The sequence below is a fragment of the Athene noctua genome, chromosome 1, assembly GCF_965140245.1.
Source record: "Athene noctua chromosome 1, bAthNoc1.hap1.1, whole genome shotgun sequence".
Lineage (NCBI taxonomy): Eukaryota > Metazoa > Chordata > Aves > Strigiformes > Strigidae > Athene > Athene noctua.
The window spans coordinates 138,394,557-138,409,302 of record NC_134037.1 but is presented as its reverse complement, the minus strand read 5'-3'; positions in this window follow the sequence as shown (position 1 = coordinate 138,409,302).

Genomic DNA, 14,746 nt, shown 5'->3' with positions numbered 1-14,746 from the left:
CCACTGCACAGCCCAGCTGCCACTTTGGGTCACCCAGCAAGCTGGATCACCTTCCTGATCTGACTGAAAACTTGCTCAGCAGAAATCACTAGATCTAGCACAAAAAGAAGACTTGAATCGTGGAGCAGCCCAGGGTTTGAGGAGTTTAAATCAGCTGTGAAATGGCTGGGGGCAGATCAGAGACCTACATTTCCCCATCCCATAGAATACCTAATGTGGGAGCAAGAAGGCAGTGCTTAGTGAAGACAGTTGGCCATGTAGTGTACTATTCTTAGGCACATGGTTACAACCAAGCAAGAGAAACACTGAGTTCGGGGTATTGTTGCATTAAATGTTTTGTACATAAGACTGAAGTAGTGTCTCTGCTCTGAAAAGCCTCCGAAGACAGCTCTGATGTGGTGGGAAAGGTTGTCATCTGCAAAGGACCATTCAGCATCCAGCAGGTAACAGCTCCTCTGCAGTGACATTGGTGCTGGTTTTGGAGGGATTTGAGATGGGACCTCAGTGAGGAGGGAGTTGCTCTTATGAGTAGAAGGAGTGGGGGAAGAATAAGAAGAAAAGAGGGAAGAGAAGCGAGAATCAGTTGTGGAGGGAGGCTGGTCTGAGGGGATCAGAAAGGAGGATGTAGGAACAAACTGCTATTCAAGAAGAAATGCCTAATTTAAAACTGTAGAGAATGTGGATGACATTGTGAGTACAGCTTTGAGCTTGCTATTGTGATTCTGTGTCTGTTCCTGCCAGCTTCCAATACAATGACCTGTGCACCTGACTCTTTGCAATATGTATTTTTTCTTTTTTCCACACAAGCCTGTATAGCTCTGGGGTAGGAGACTAGGAGACTCCCCATGGCTCTCTAAAGGGAGTCAGGGAGTCAGTGTTCTATAATTACTGGTGGGTGTAAGGAATATTTATTTTTAGGGGAGCTTTTAGAAATAAGGGGACAAAAGAAGGAAGGACCCATGCAACAGGAAAAATTTATTCCCCCCCCCCCCCCTTTACGTGTATGCTGCTGCTATACACTGCTAACCTGTTACCCCAAATATGGCTGTGTTTCAGGAGAGGGAAATGTCCTTGTAACACCCTGTGGGATTCCATGGGATGGGATGCTCTAGGCCAGTGTGAAAATTGTGCAACACTTGTCCTTTAATTGCCTGCTCTGTCCTTGCACATGGAGTCAGTATGCTCTTCTGACTGGACTCCCCATAGGTTTTTTGCCAGCCCAGTTCTGTAGAAATTCTGCATCATTTTGTATGGCAGTGGTTTTGCATGGCACAGCTTTAAACATTACAGACTGGTTCTCCTTTTTTTTTTTTTTTCTTTATTGCTTGCTTGCTTTTATTTCACCCTTTGTTTTTTCCACCGTATTGTTCATTTATTTGCACTGCCTTTGTGCCTTGTCTCAAGGCTGTGAGTGACATCTCAGTGCAGGGAATTCATTGCACTACCACGTCATAGTGGAAAGAGCTCCCATTCAGAGACAAGGGACTATTTTTTTAAAGGGGAAACCATGTTATCCACAGCTTCATTTTTGAACAGCATGATGTACAAAGACTGTCCCCTTTGGCATGACTTTATCTCCTACTGTTTGTGACAAAGTAAAAATTGAGGAAGAGTGAAATTATGACAAAGGAGCAAGTTGGAGCCTGTTGAAGGGGAGAGAGAGCAAGCAAGGCAAATGTCCAAAGCCACAGGCCATGGAGGGCCCCCATGGAGTGCAGCTATGATTTGGTGCAAGGCACCTAACAAGTGGGTGGGAGCAGAGAGCGGGGTGTACACCACTGCATGAGATATCACCCTCTGCTCCTTAGGTGCTGCAGTTTACAGACAAATGCATTTGGTTGGGCTTGATGATCTTAAGGGTCTTTTCCATCCTAAAAGATTTTGTGATTTTGTGATTACCTTGAGCTCATCTCAGTTTAAACCTGCACTCAGATGTTCACCTCTGAAATGCAGCAGGTACATACCCCTGCTTCTGAATGGTGGGAGTGGACAGTGAAATGGTGTAACTGCCAGACAGCCCTGCGAAATCTGTCACTGAATATTAGTTAGTGCCTGGGGTTCCCATGTGAAGTTCAAGACAGTGGGGCCATCAGAGGAGCGAGCTGCCGTGTCAGCAGTGAGAAGATTAACTCCAGTGGATTTGATAACACAAGGGCTAAATGAAAGAAAAGCTCACCACTGTCAAGAGTTAAAAATATGAACAGGGATGCTTGGGAGAGAAGAAATAAGGATGCTTTGGTAACTCCGCTGCAAGACATTGCAAACACCCTACATCCTTGAGCCCGGACTGCCAGGTCGGTAATGTAAGTCCCACTGGTGCTCGCTGTAGTAGCTTAGGCTTGCACTGAGTTTGGCCTACTAGGACTCCGTGGAGAAATAGGAAATTATGGTGGAAAAGGCAATGGAGACAGCTGGTGCCTGTGGGCAAGAATGAGGAAGGAAACTGAAGAAAAGGTCCTGAAACTGAGCAGAGCCATAGCATAAAAAACTTTATAAGCAAGGATCCAGATTCTGTGTTGCCTTCTGTATGTACTTCTGCTGCTACTGGTGTGCAGTCTGGCTGAGGTAGCCCTTACTCAGCCAGCAGCACGTCACAAGACAGGAAGGGAGGGTGGTTTGAGCTGATGCCCTGTAGTGAAAGGAGAACTCACAGAGTTGCTTAATACAAGTACAGTTTCATGAAAACAAAGCTTCTTATCTGTGTTCTCCCTGTACAAAGACTCAGCAGTAACTGGCTGGTGCTGTGGCTTGGTATTGGTCTTTTGGCAAGACTGGGGCCCTAGAGCTGCTCTTGTATGAGCACTGCTGACATTCACACCTGAACACTTAGATTTGGTTTCCAAGCCCTGGTGCTGAAATGTGTAACACACTGAAAGAAGCTGTGTGCAAATACCAATTCCTTGTACCTGAATGAGCTTTTCATGTTCTTCAAGTGGTGGATATTTCTTTGCATATTATGAGATTCATAGCCTCTGTTTCAGAGATCAGTGTGACTTCTAATAAGCAATTAAGTCCATGGCAAGTCAATCGCTGTATAATTAATTCCAGTCTGTGTTCCCATTAGCTGCAACATCCTTTACCTGCCATTGAGCAGCCAGCAGTAAAAGGTGCAAAAATCCCTGTGACCTTGGAAATGCATCCAAAAAACTGAAGCAATCCCCTCTGGCCAGATAATTGCAGACTACTGAGAACACATAGCAGGAGCTGTCTGTTGGAGAAAACAGTGCTGAGGAAATCTTCCACTGTGGTATTTTGTAAAGCTTAGTTCTTTTTATTAGTCTTGAGAAACCATGACAGATAATTTAACTGGTGGGAAAGTAAGAATAAACAGTCTCCATTAAGGCACTTTTTGTCTGGATGTGTATCAGTTTTGAAATAGCTCTGGCTTTACAGGCAGGACCAGATTTTTTAAAAACCATATAATGATGTAAAGACACAGGCACTTAATAGAATTTTAAGCTGCTACCAGGCACTGCAGGGGAAATAGATACCTTACTCCCACTAAATCCTTAGTTAGATATTGCATAAACCAGCTTGCAGCTTGGGTTTGGTTCTCTCACTGTTGTGTCTTTATGTACAAGTTGCTTTGAATGGATCCTATGTAGTGTTTCTTTAATATGCCACAATGCAGAGACAAAGTTGGAAGCTAGTTATTCATCCCAGTGGTATTCTCTTGCTCTTTTTTATCATCTGAAGGTATTTTTCATCAGCTCAGTCTTTAGTTCAAAAGACTACTATATGTGCGTTGCCACAGAGAAAATAGCTCTCCTGTGTTCCAGTTAACAGGTACCTCCTAGAGTGTGAGCAAAGCTGCAGGATTTATAAGGAAGGGTGTTCCTCATCAGTGCTTCTCCCCACATGCTTTTAATGGCAAGAATTGCTACTCACAGAAGGATGTTAACAGTGAATAGTGTGGACAGCCCATCAAAACCGTTCAGGAGGTCTATACAGAGCACGGGTATCTATCATCAGCTCATTTTTAACTCTGCGACTTAAAACAACTGTGTGCTGAGAGCAGCATTATCCTGATAAGAGAAAAGCTGTTCCTCTGCAGAGCTCCCTGGCTTCCTAAGTCCTCCTGTGCATCCAGCTATCTGCCCTGCTGGAAGCCAGGTACCTCACTGTTGTTCGTGTGCTTCTGTCTCTGAGGCAACAGAGACTGGTTGTGCCAGAGCAAAGGGCCATCATGAAAAGGGACAGAGGCTATATGTGCGTGGGGGAAGCCCTTCAGGTGTGGTAGGAAAATTTGTATGTAAAAGGTGCTGACTGGCCATCCAGCACTATACCAAAGAGCAGAATACTTGCAAAGGAAAGAACAAAAAAAAAAAAAAAAAAAGACAAGTTAGGGGGCTGTCCTGGTTCAACTAGGATAGGGTTAAGTTTCCCCAGCAGAGAGAGAGGGGGAAGGGATCTCCAGCCGGGTTATTAATACTATGCTGACGTCAGGTCCAGGGGCGGGAAACTTTGATTTTTTTATTTTTTTTTTCTCTTTGGCTTTTTGGTGGCGGTACCCATCCGTCGGCTTTGTTCCCTGACCATTTAGCGGTATTTCTCTATATATCGTTTGTCTTGTTCACTGTTATTGCTGTTTATTGTTCTTATCGTTGCTACTGTTGTTGTTCAGATTGTTTTATCACACTGTTGTATTAAATTTCTTGTTATTTTAGCCCGGGGTCTGTGCCTCACTTCCAGCCCGACCGGCTGCGGTTGGGGGAGGGGCAACGGCAACGTGCTCTCCGGTCCCGGCAGGGCTTAAACCAGCACAGCCTTAACAAAAAAAAAAAAAAAAAAAAAAAGACAAGTTAGGGGGCTCATCCCACAAAGATTTTTAGAGTAGTAACCTGTTACTAAAGCTGGGGCAAGAAAAGTAAAAAAGAAATTTTTTATTCTGCAACATTTTTATTTTTGTGTGTGTTTTTTTAAACAGAATCATACTGTTTTTTCTAAAGTATAATTTTTCAAATGTGTAATTTAGATTCACCTGGAGCATTCAGAATGGCTCAGGGTGCTTTTCCATCTCATACTTGACCTTTTGCTTCATAGAAAGTTTAAGATTGGAAAATTATCTTTTTCCATTCCACTAGACACAATGTCATTGCTGTCAGTGTGTGCTTTTGTAGAGAAAGTGCAACTTTACCTTGTATTTTCCCAAGGAAAACATTTTGCTGACATATGTTTGGGTGTTTGCTGTGAATGGTCATGCACACCCTGTGAAATGCTTGGCTGCATTATGGGGAGCTGGAAGTGTCAAGAGGAGCCTGCAGTAGTTCCCCCTGCAACGAGCAGTTTTCTGCACTGGGGAGATTTCATGTGATTTCATATACTGCATTCTCCTAGAGAATTCTCTCCTTTAATTTACTGATTCTTCCTAGAGAAACTGATGTGTTACGGTCTAGACGAGTGGTCTGTGGGTGGGTGGGGAACTGGCTGACAGGCCACACCCAGAGGGTGCTGGTAAATAGCTCCTTTTCACACTGGCAATCTGTCACCAGTGGGGTCCCTCAGGGATCAGTATTGGGCCCAATGCTGTTTCATCTTCATAAGTGACCTGGATGATGGGATCAAGTGTGCCCTGATGAAGTTTGCTGATGGTGCCAAAGTGAGTGGGGAAGTGGGCATTTGGGAAGGGAGAGCCACCCTGCAGGTAGACCTGGATAGGCTGGAAGCGTGGGCTAACAAGAACCTCATGAAGTTCAGCAAGGACAAATGTAAGGCCTTGCACCTGGGAGAACAAAATCCAGGAGTCCAGCACAGGCTGGGATCTACCTGGCTGGGGAGCAGCTCTGTGGAAAGGGGCCTGGGGGTCCTGGTGGACAACAAGCTTGATAGGAGTGGACAGTGAGCTGCAGCGGCACAGAAAGCCAACGGGGTGCTGGGCTGTATCACCAAGGGCATCACCAGCACAGCTAATGGCGTTGTTATCCCACTACTCATCACTTGTCAGGCCACACCTGGGATACTGTGTTCAGTTCTGGTCACCACTATACAAAACAGATGTGGGCAGGCTGGAGAGGGTCCAGAGAAGGACTACAGAGATGATCAGAGGACTGGGAAGCCTGGCATGTGAGGAAAGGCTGAGAGCGCTGGGTTTGTTGACAAAAGAAGTCTTAAGGGAGACCTTATCACCATGTTCCAGTGTTTGAAGGGTGGCTGCAAAGAAGGTGGAGACTCCCTTTTTACAAGGAGTCACATGGAAAAGACGAGGGGTAATGGGTACAGGTTACTCCTGGGGAGATTCTGACTTGACACAAGAGGAAAAATTTCCACAATGAGAGCAACCGGCCACTGGAATAATCCCCCCAGGGCAGTGGTGGATTCCCCAACACTGGACACTTTAAAGGTTCATCTGGACAGGGTGCTGGACCAGCTTGTCTAGAGCGTGCATTTGCCAGGAAAAGTTAGACTAGATGATCCTTGAGGTCCCTTCCAACCTGGTATTCAGTGATTCTGGCACTGGCTTAAAGTGCCCCAGAGTAAAACTTGCCATTCATGGGGGGGTGTCTCAACCAGGCATGGAATAAGGAATAGCTGCTGCATACTCAGTGCACACCTAGCTATTGCACCAGTGCTGCTTTTCATAGACAGATGCTAACTAGGCATTGCAACTGTTACAACTTGTCAGAATTGCTCAGCAGTTCCCCAAAATTTTATGCCTGAGGCAACATACCATATCTCATTATACCAGACAAATGGTTTTCAACCTTCTTTCAATTTGTCAGCCACTAAAAATTGCAGCAGAGGTGTGGGCTCCTGTGGGGAGAGTAGGTTTGCTCTTCTTCGTCTTTATCCATGTACTTCTTAAAAATACTTCACAGACCCCTGGGATCTCACATACTGTGGGTTGAAAGCCACAGTACCGGATCAGTAAACAGATCACTGGTGAAATGAGCAGATCTATTCCTGGCTGCAAGTAGTGCAGAAGTAGGGTGCGAACTGAGTTCTGTTTCATTTGTTTGTTGTTAGGCAATGTGTTCTTGTGGATAAAGCACTGGTCTGGCAGTCAGGAGACTGGGTAGCAAATGGGACCTGTAGTTGTGCAACATGCTCTGCAAAGCAGAAAGCGTGGTTGATGCTTGTGGAGCAATGAGACGGGTGCTTAGCCCAGTATTTTAGAGCCATAGCAATATGGGATAGAAAACTGGCATCAGAAAAGGGCGAGTGATGGAGCATGGTCGTTGGATGGGAGACATTCTGAAAAAGACTTTTCCTGAGACACTTACTACAGACATTCGTCTGGGACATTAATAAAAGCAGATTTCCTAGAGTGATGACAGTAGTACTAGTGCTGAAGAATTTGTGTTTCCATGTCCCAGTGCCACCAGAACAAATTTCCTCTTCAGTGTGTAGAAGACCTGTTTCTCCTGTATCACGGGAGGCAGTAGGAGCATAGTATTTCATTGAGAAGTTCAATATCTCTCCAGTTAAAACTGCGTGAGCTGTTCAGCCTACTCTTTAAAAATGCCATCAACCTTTTAACTTTGCCAACAGGCTTTGGAAGAGCATCACATTCAGCTAATGAAATACAAGGGCTAAATTTTTCCCTTCCCCTTCCAAATTGCTGTCTGAACGCAACCTGCTGGTATGACATCGTTACCACGTCTTACACCTCCTCAGTAAGCTCCTGAGCTGGTGAAGCTGTCTGTAAGAGGTCATGAAAGTTTTTGCAAGAGTTCTGTGGAGAAGTGAATATCCTGGAGTAGGAGAAAGTCTCATCTTCCTACTAAACATACCTTCAGCCTGATGGATAGAAATATAGGAACCATCTGGGTATTGCTTTTCTAAGCCGGGATAGGTAAATGGGGGCTGCTCTCTTGCTGTTTGGATATGCCTCAAAATGCTGAACAGGTTCTGGCAAAGCTGCCACTAATTCTTCACAACTCACAATGTCAGAATGCTTTAAGTGGTTCTTGCTGCTGTCCTAAAGAGCCAGTCCTTGTTGCTGGGTGTTTGGAAAGCAGAGTTTATTTTAGTGATCAGTTTTAACTGTGGACTAAACAAGGGTTTCTTCCCAGAAGGGGAGACAGTATAGGAAGATCTTAAACCATTTCCAGGGTTGGAAATAAAAACTTCCAAACCTCTTCAGAAAGGACTTTGTGAAAGAGAAGGTACAAGGAGAAAAGGACTGTATCCTATCATTTCTCCAAGGAATCAGGCCTACTGTGGTGGATGAGGAGAACAACATGCTTGAGATTTAGTCCAGAAGTAAGGGATGCAGAAGCATCACTTCTTTTGTAAGTACACTTAGTATTTTGAGCACTATGTCTGCATTCTGGCTGTCCTGCACCAGAATGAATCTAGATTCTTTCCACTGCAGACAGAGAGACAGAACAATGAGCAGTTTACAGCTGAGTCTTCATGTTTGGAGGCAATCTCGGGGATGATCCCAAACAATCGCCTGTGACCCACTGCACTTGTATGCAGTTTTATTCTACATTTGACCTCACAGACCCTCCATATACCTGCTAAGCACTGCAGATCGAGCCCTAGGACTTTAAGTGGAGAGTACTTGTCTAATAATCCTGTCACCCCTGGAAGGCTTCTCAGGAGCAGGATGTGCTGTTCAGGTCTGATATTGCTTTCAGCGTGTCTGGCCCCCACCTTTCTTATATCACACGTACTCATATGCATTACAGAACTGCCTCACGGCCACTCCTCTGCTATCATTCCAGTGTAGGTCCCTACTTTTTGGTTTGGAGACCAAATACAGTGACACTTGGCATTTATAAAACCATGTAGCCTATGCAGAGTATTGTTCAGATATGAAGCTGCTGACCCACATGCCATCTCTATGAATTAGGTCACCCTGACTGTGTTTTGTTTTGTCTTCATAGTACAGATAAGGAAAATGACTTATCCTTCTGGAAAGTGGGCTGGAAGTCACTACAAGGATTTTAGTCCCTGCAGGGCTTGTGCTGCTTGATTTACCAGCCCTAAGTGGGGATAATAAAAACAAAGGGGAGGAAAAAAATGTCATCAAATGTAAGGTGCATATTGTGCCCCAGCAAGAGGCTGTTGTGTGTATGAGCCAAGGCACTGCCTCCAAACAGAAGTCAGTATTATCATGACGACACTGGGAGATCCCAGCAAGAGGCAACCCTTATTTTACTGATTTGCAAGTAAATGCATAGCAATAGATCTTTTTTGCCCCACAGGCATTACAGTACATTTGCTGGGAGGGAAACAGGCAAAGGATTCAGCCCATGGAAAACTGAGAGGAGGTATGACTTTTCCCAAGTTGTATTAAAACCTGTGGCAGAGCCAAGACTTAAACCTCTTCCCCCTTTCAGTGTTTAACCATCCCCTCTCAAATGTCCCTCTGTGGCTGTGCCTGCAAAGCTGTCATTCTGAAGAGTGTTAGGATCTGCCTCTGAAGTGACTTCAGTGCAGCTTCTCTCTTCCTCACCCCCGCACCCCCTCTCATTAGCTTGAAAACTCCTATTTATAAACCTGCTCAAGCTTGCTTGTTCAGGGAGGAGGAGCCGAAACACTGAGCACACAGACTAGGAGACTCAGCAGAGATGCAGGCAGAGCTACTTCTCACTGAAAGGGTAATAACCAGATGGAACAAGTCAGCAGGAAGAGTGCCTGAAATGTCACAGAAATGAGATCAAGCAACAGCTAGAGCTTTGTGTCTGCAGGCAGAAGGGGGAGAATCACAGGATCTCAGGAAAGAGTAAGAAAGAAGGGCTGCCTGAGTGAAAGCGAAATATTTAAGTAGATAAGCACATTGGACTAAACAGCCTAATCCTCTACCCAGACCATCACACTTCCGCTATGTGCTTTTGACGCTCTCTGACAGCCATGAACAGGAGGCCCATAAAGCTGGCTTGCTGAGAAGTGTGCCAGGCTACTAACTGTGGAGTGACTTGTCACCTCTGTTAAACAGCTCACTCACCTCCCTGAATCCCACTGAGATGCTGTTTGTAAGCACAACACTTGTTAAACTGAGACTTGCCTGCAATTTCTGTAGCACCTGGTGATTTTGTGCTGGCAAGCTAGAGAACAGGCTGATGACAACTTGAACCCCTGTGAGGGGAAAAGTGGGTACCTAAATAGCTGTCCTACATTGTATAGCACTACATACAACAACCTGACTTCCCTTAGCTTTCCTCCTGACTATATTTGGTGATAATGATCCAGACACGACCCAGCTATCTCTGCTTTTCTGGAGAACTGCAGGACAATTATGAAAGACCAGACAAGCTCATCTGCCACAGAGAAAGCAAGCAAGCCAGTTCCTAAGTTTTATGTGAAGAATAAACAAAACTGCAGTAATCCATAAGGAGTTACATTCATGGGGAGAAACAGAATCACATTGTTGAAAAAAAAGAGAACAAAGAGGTTCAATGAGAATCCCAAGACCAAAGCCATTTCTGCTAAGGGGCCTGCATCCGCGTGCTGGACATAACCTCACCTCTTCCCCTTCCGGCTTACCAAATGATTTCATGGAGCCCTTTGTGCTGGCATGCAGGCACCTCCCTCAGCTGCTTCTCTTCCCTGGGCCTCCAAGCCAGTGGAGGGCAAAGGACCTGCTGTCCCGAGTACTCTGCTCCACTCTTCTCTAGTCTGAATTCCTCCAGTTAGTCTCACTAATACCAGATTCTCTCCCTGACATCTCTGCCCTTAGATGCTTTGCCATCTGATACAGTATTACGTTACTTCAAAAAAACATTTTACTGCCCACAAGTCTTCCCAGGCTGAAGTCCCAATGTATTAAGTGGCAGTTTGCGGGTCTAGTAAAGAATAGTCATTCCCACAAAATGCTCACAAGGTCTCAAAGATGAGACACAACTGGGGAATGAAACAGACTGAGGGGATGAGACCAAGAGTTAGGGTAACGACAGTAACGTGATATGCACAATTGTGGCATTTTCGTTCTGATGATTTTAATGATGTTGTGTTGGACATACCAGAGTTCTGGGAAACTCTCTTGATAATACAAAAAAAATCCTAAAAAAGGTTACTGAATTTGCCTATATGTAATTGCTCTCTTTGAAGAAAATCTGATCCAGTTTGTGGTATCATCTGACACATCTTAGGTATTTAAGAAGCTCACTGCTAACACCAGAGAAAAAACATCAGCCTATCTAGAACATGTCTCTGTGTCAAACACAGACTGAAGTGGGTTTAGTAGTAAGTGATGAAAACTGTTACAGGTCTAGAAAACCTGGCCAAAGCAAAATGATTGAAGGAATTGGGTTTGCTGGGTTTAGGAGAAAGAAAATTGAGGGAGAACATGGAAAACTGTCTTCTGATGGAGCTATAAAAGAACAGGGATTAATTGTACTCTGCTTCCATGGCAGAAGGAGTATGCAACAAATAGTGGCCAGCTTTGTTTGCATAAACAAAGATTTTGGTTAAGTATCAGAAATAGATTTATTCTGAGAATAGGAAGAGGAGCAGTGAAGCCGCCTTGAAGGCTGTGAAGTCCCTGTTTATGGAGTCCTTTAAGAACAAAGCTTTGTTAGCCAGTGATGGTCTAGGCATGTTTACTTTGTTGTAAGGAAGAGACCTCTCAGGTCCTTCCAGCCCAATATTTCTATGATTTCTACTAAGTCTATGGTTCCAACAGCAAGGCTGCAAGCTATAATCTCATTATATAAATAAAGATAAATGGAAATCTCCATTGGGCTCCCAATGACCAACCCTAGAAAGGGAAACGGGAGTTTTGGGGAAAACAAATGCCTCAAGAACCTTTAAAGATTTATAGGTGTAATTTGACCCTGTAGTTTCAGGAGCATCTGTGAAAAGGCACCTGGGTTGAGTGGGCCAAAGAAGGAAAAATACCCGATTCCATGTCCTTAGTTTTGTGAAGGGACAAACAGTAGATGGGCTTATTCTGTGTTTAAACAGACGGCTTCAGGGTTGGCAGTGAGAGCCAGCCTGCATCGCAGTGACTGCACTCACAAAGGTAGAAATAACAAAACTTAGAATACCAAAATGTTATCGATAGAAATACCCTTATATAGCTGGAGTGGTTCAGTATTTCAGATCTGGAATAGCAGAGAAAATTGTGAAATTAAGATGCCTATATTCCTTGTCCAAAGTCAGGGGGAAAGCTGAACAGCACACAAGTAAAATAGATGGATTTTAAATTACATTATCAGTAACCTATGGTATAAGCACTACATATAAGGTGGTTGAGTATTTTTAAACAGCATCCACTGGGCTTGAGTTGAAACATTAGATTTACTCAAGTGTAAGTTTTCTTAGTTAATAAAAACTACATGAGGCACCACTGTATACATGAAAATCTAGTATGTTTGCTTTGAGATAGCTTCATTAGATTCCTTTTTTCATCCCGAGTCACTTGCTGATTGTTCATATTTCTGTGGTCTCAATATTTTTGGTTTTGCTTTTTTTAAATATTTTCCATGTCAAAAATAGGGGTTCCTAAACAGTGATAGACCATGACCGATGGTCCTACCTTAAGCTCTCAAGCATATGCATAAGACTTGAAACTCTGTGAGCTTAACTCTGGAAGATAAGAACTGTGGCTCCAGTCCAACAGACCGTGTTTGTCCTGGGCATAGTCTGATTCAGCTGGACTACTTGCATGCTCCAATTACATGCACCAGGAAGGAGAACAGTTAAATCAGGATCTGTTGGGATAAAGAGAAGCAGTGCAGTTCTCTTCATAGTGATGAACTGCACCCCCTTGTCTTTGGTGTAGTTCCTCTGATGTATGCAAGGGTGAGGCTGGATCTGGGTCCATAAATTTCGTTTTTCCTTTGGACTCCAGCCTTCAACATGATCTCCTTCACCTGGAATAACATCAGTTAATTGATAATAGATACTTATCACTGGCTTATGAAAGAAATTGCTCAGGTTCTGGAAAAATTATTTCTTTTTGTGTTAACAGAGCCTAATTAACCTATTTCCTCCAAGAAGATTAAGCTTGGAGTATCTAAAAGTCCTATCTAAAGTCCACAGTGGTGAAAGGAGCAGGCTCTGTCATGCTCCCATTGTTAATGGCTTGCAAATTTGGTTAGTTTAGCCAGGTTGGTGTGAATTGATAAGTCTGGGTCCAGCTCACGATAGACTATGGTCAGTCTCACAACTGCTCCACGTGAACATCCTTGCTGAGTGAGGGACTCATTCTGCAACCTTTCTCAAGCTGGGAGACTTAAAACTGAGGCAGTGTGCTAAGGCTGCTCGCCTGCTAAGGATTGTAACTTCAATTCCAGACTCCCTGCATCCTGTGTTGTTATGTAATTAGACAGAGATATTTTTCTAGGAGTCCTCTGAGATACAGCCAGTTGATGTGACTTTTTAGCTGTAAAGGCATCATGAGGAAAGTGCTTCGTAAGAGCCTTCATCAGATGTTCCTAGTCCAGGTGCAAATATTGTAAGGATAAACTGTGTTGCTATTTATCTTTAGATGACATTTATTGTTGCTCCCTGCTACCTGGTCTCTCTCCTGTTTTTTCCATGCCCCCTTCCCTAGACAACTCAGATCTGAAAGCAGTATGTTGTGGCCGAGAAGCGCATAAAAGTAGCTGTACTGCATCTGCATTTAAACTGGGTACCTCAGCGTAGCAGCATGGTGCAGGGGTCTGTGAAGGAGCCTTGGCTCAGCTTGGCCCTGCCATGAGCATCTCTGTCCTGTATTCCACTGCACTGTGCAGGGAAGCCCGGAACCTGATGAGAAATCCACAGGCCAAACTTTCAGAGTTCAGATCCATCTTAGGGTCTAGGTGCTTGTCACCACTTCTCTGCCTACCAGAGCTTTGTTCAGCGTGGCCCAGAAATGAATAATGCAAAAGACTATTTGAATCATGTGGCCTCCGCCTGCTCTCAAGTTTCTTGGATGAATGGCAGTTTACTGTAATTTGCTGCAGCACCATAAATGCATGTAGGACTATTATTTAATCCTTTCCTTGCTTCAGAGTAGCAGGGCTTGGACCACTGAAAAAGATAAATGAAAATGCAGAACAACGTCAAGTCCAGAGCGCCTGGGTTAGAGAAATGGACACTTTCTGTTTCCTGCCCCTCCCATGGAAGCTGCATCCTGGATCTGGCAGTTGGTTAGCCAGCCACACTGGTGGTCAGCTCTTTGCAGTGAATCAATCCAAAAAGAGCTAACGTGGTGCAGAGCTATAGGGCCCCATACAGATGGTTACTCAGTAGTGCCTATTGTATGATGACAAAAGGAAAAAAAAAAAGAGAAAAAAAAAAAAACCTAACGCAAGACTGTTAGAAACTGCAAAATAAGAAGGAAAACCACTATTCTTTCACATACGCTTGCATTTCTCTGCTATTTGCTCTCCTTGTTGTTCTCTGCTCCTTCCATAGTCTCTCAGTGTGTAAAATAATCATCTTTATATTGCGTAACTTACAGTGTTGATGTCACTGTGGAATTTGGTGCTTGGCTGTTGGGTTTTTTTTAAATTAGATGTAGTGATTAGAATTGAAGCAGTGATCATAGCTTTAAAACTTCTATAAATATGTCCTTGTTTCCAGTGGGATTTTCTTTGTATTTGTTAAATATTTGTCTGATTCAGAACACTTATCATGACTAGGGAGAATACGTGTTGTATGGAGAAGCATGGTGGGGGAGGTTTGGATTTTAAAAGCCTAGTCAGATGACATAAGGGCAGCAAATTTGTACTGTAGGGTAAGGTGCTTTATTTCTTAGGATACTGACAACTGGAAAATAGCCTCTGGAAAATAAAGATGTCAAAAATATTGGTAAGAATGTATGATGTATTTTTTCATTGCATTGGTGAGCCAAAGGTAGTCCAAG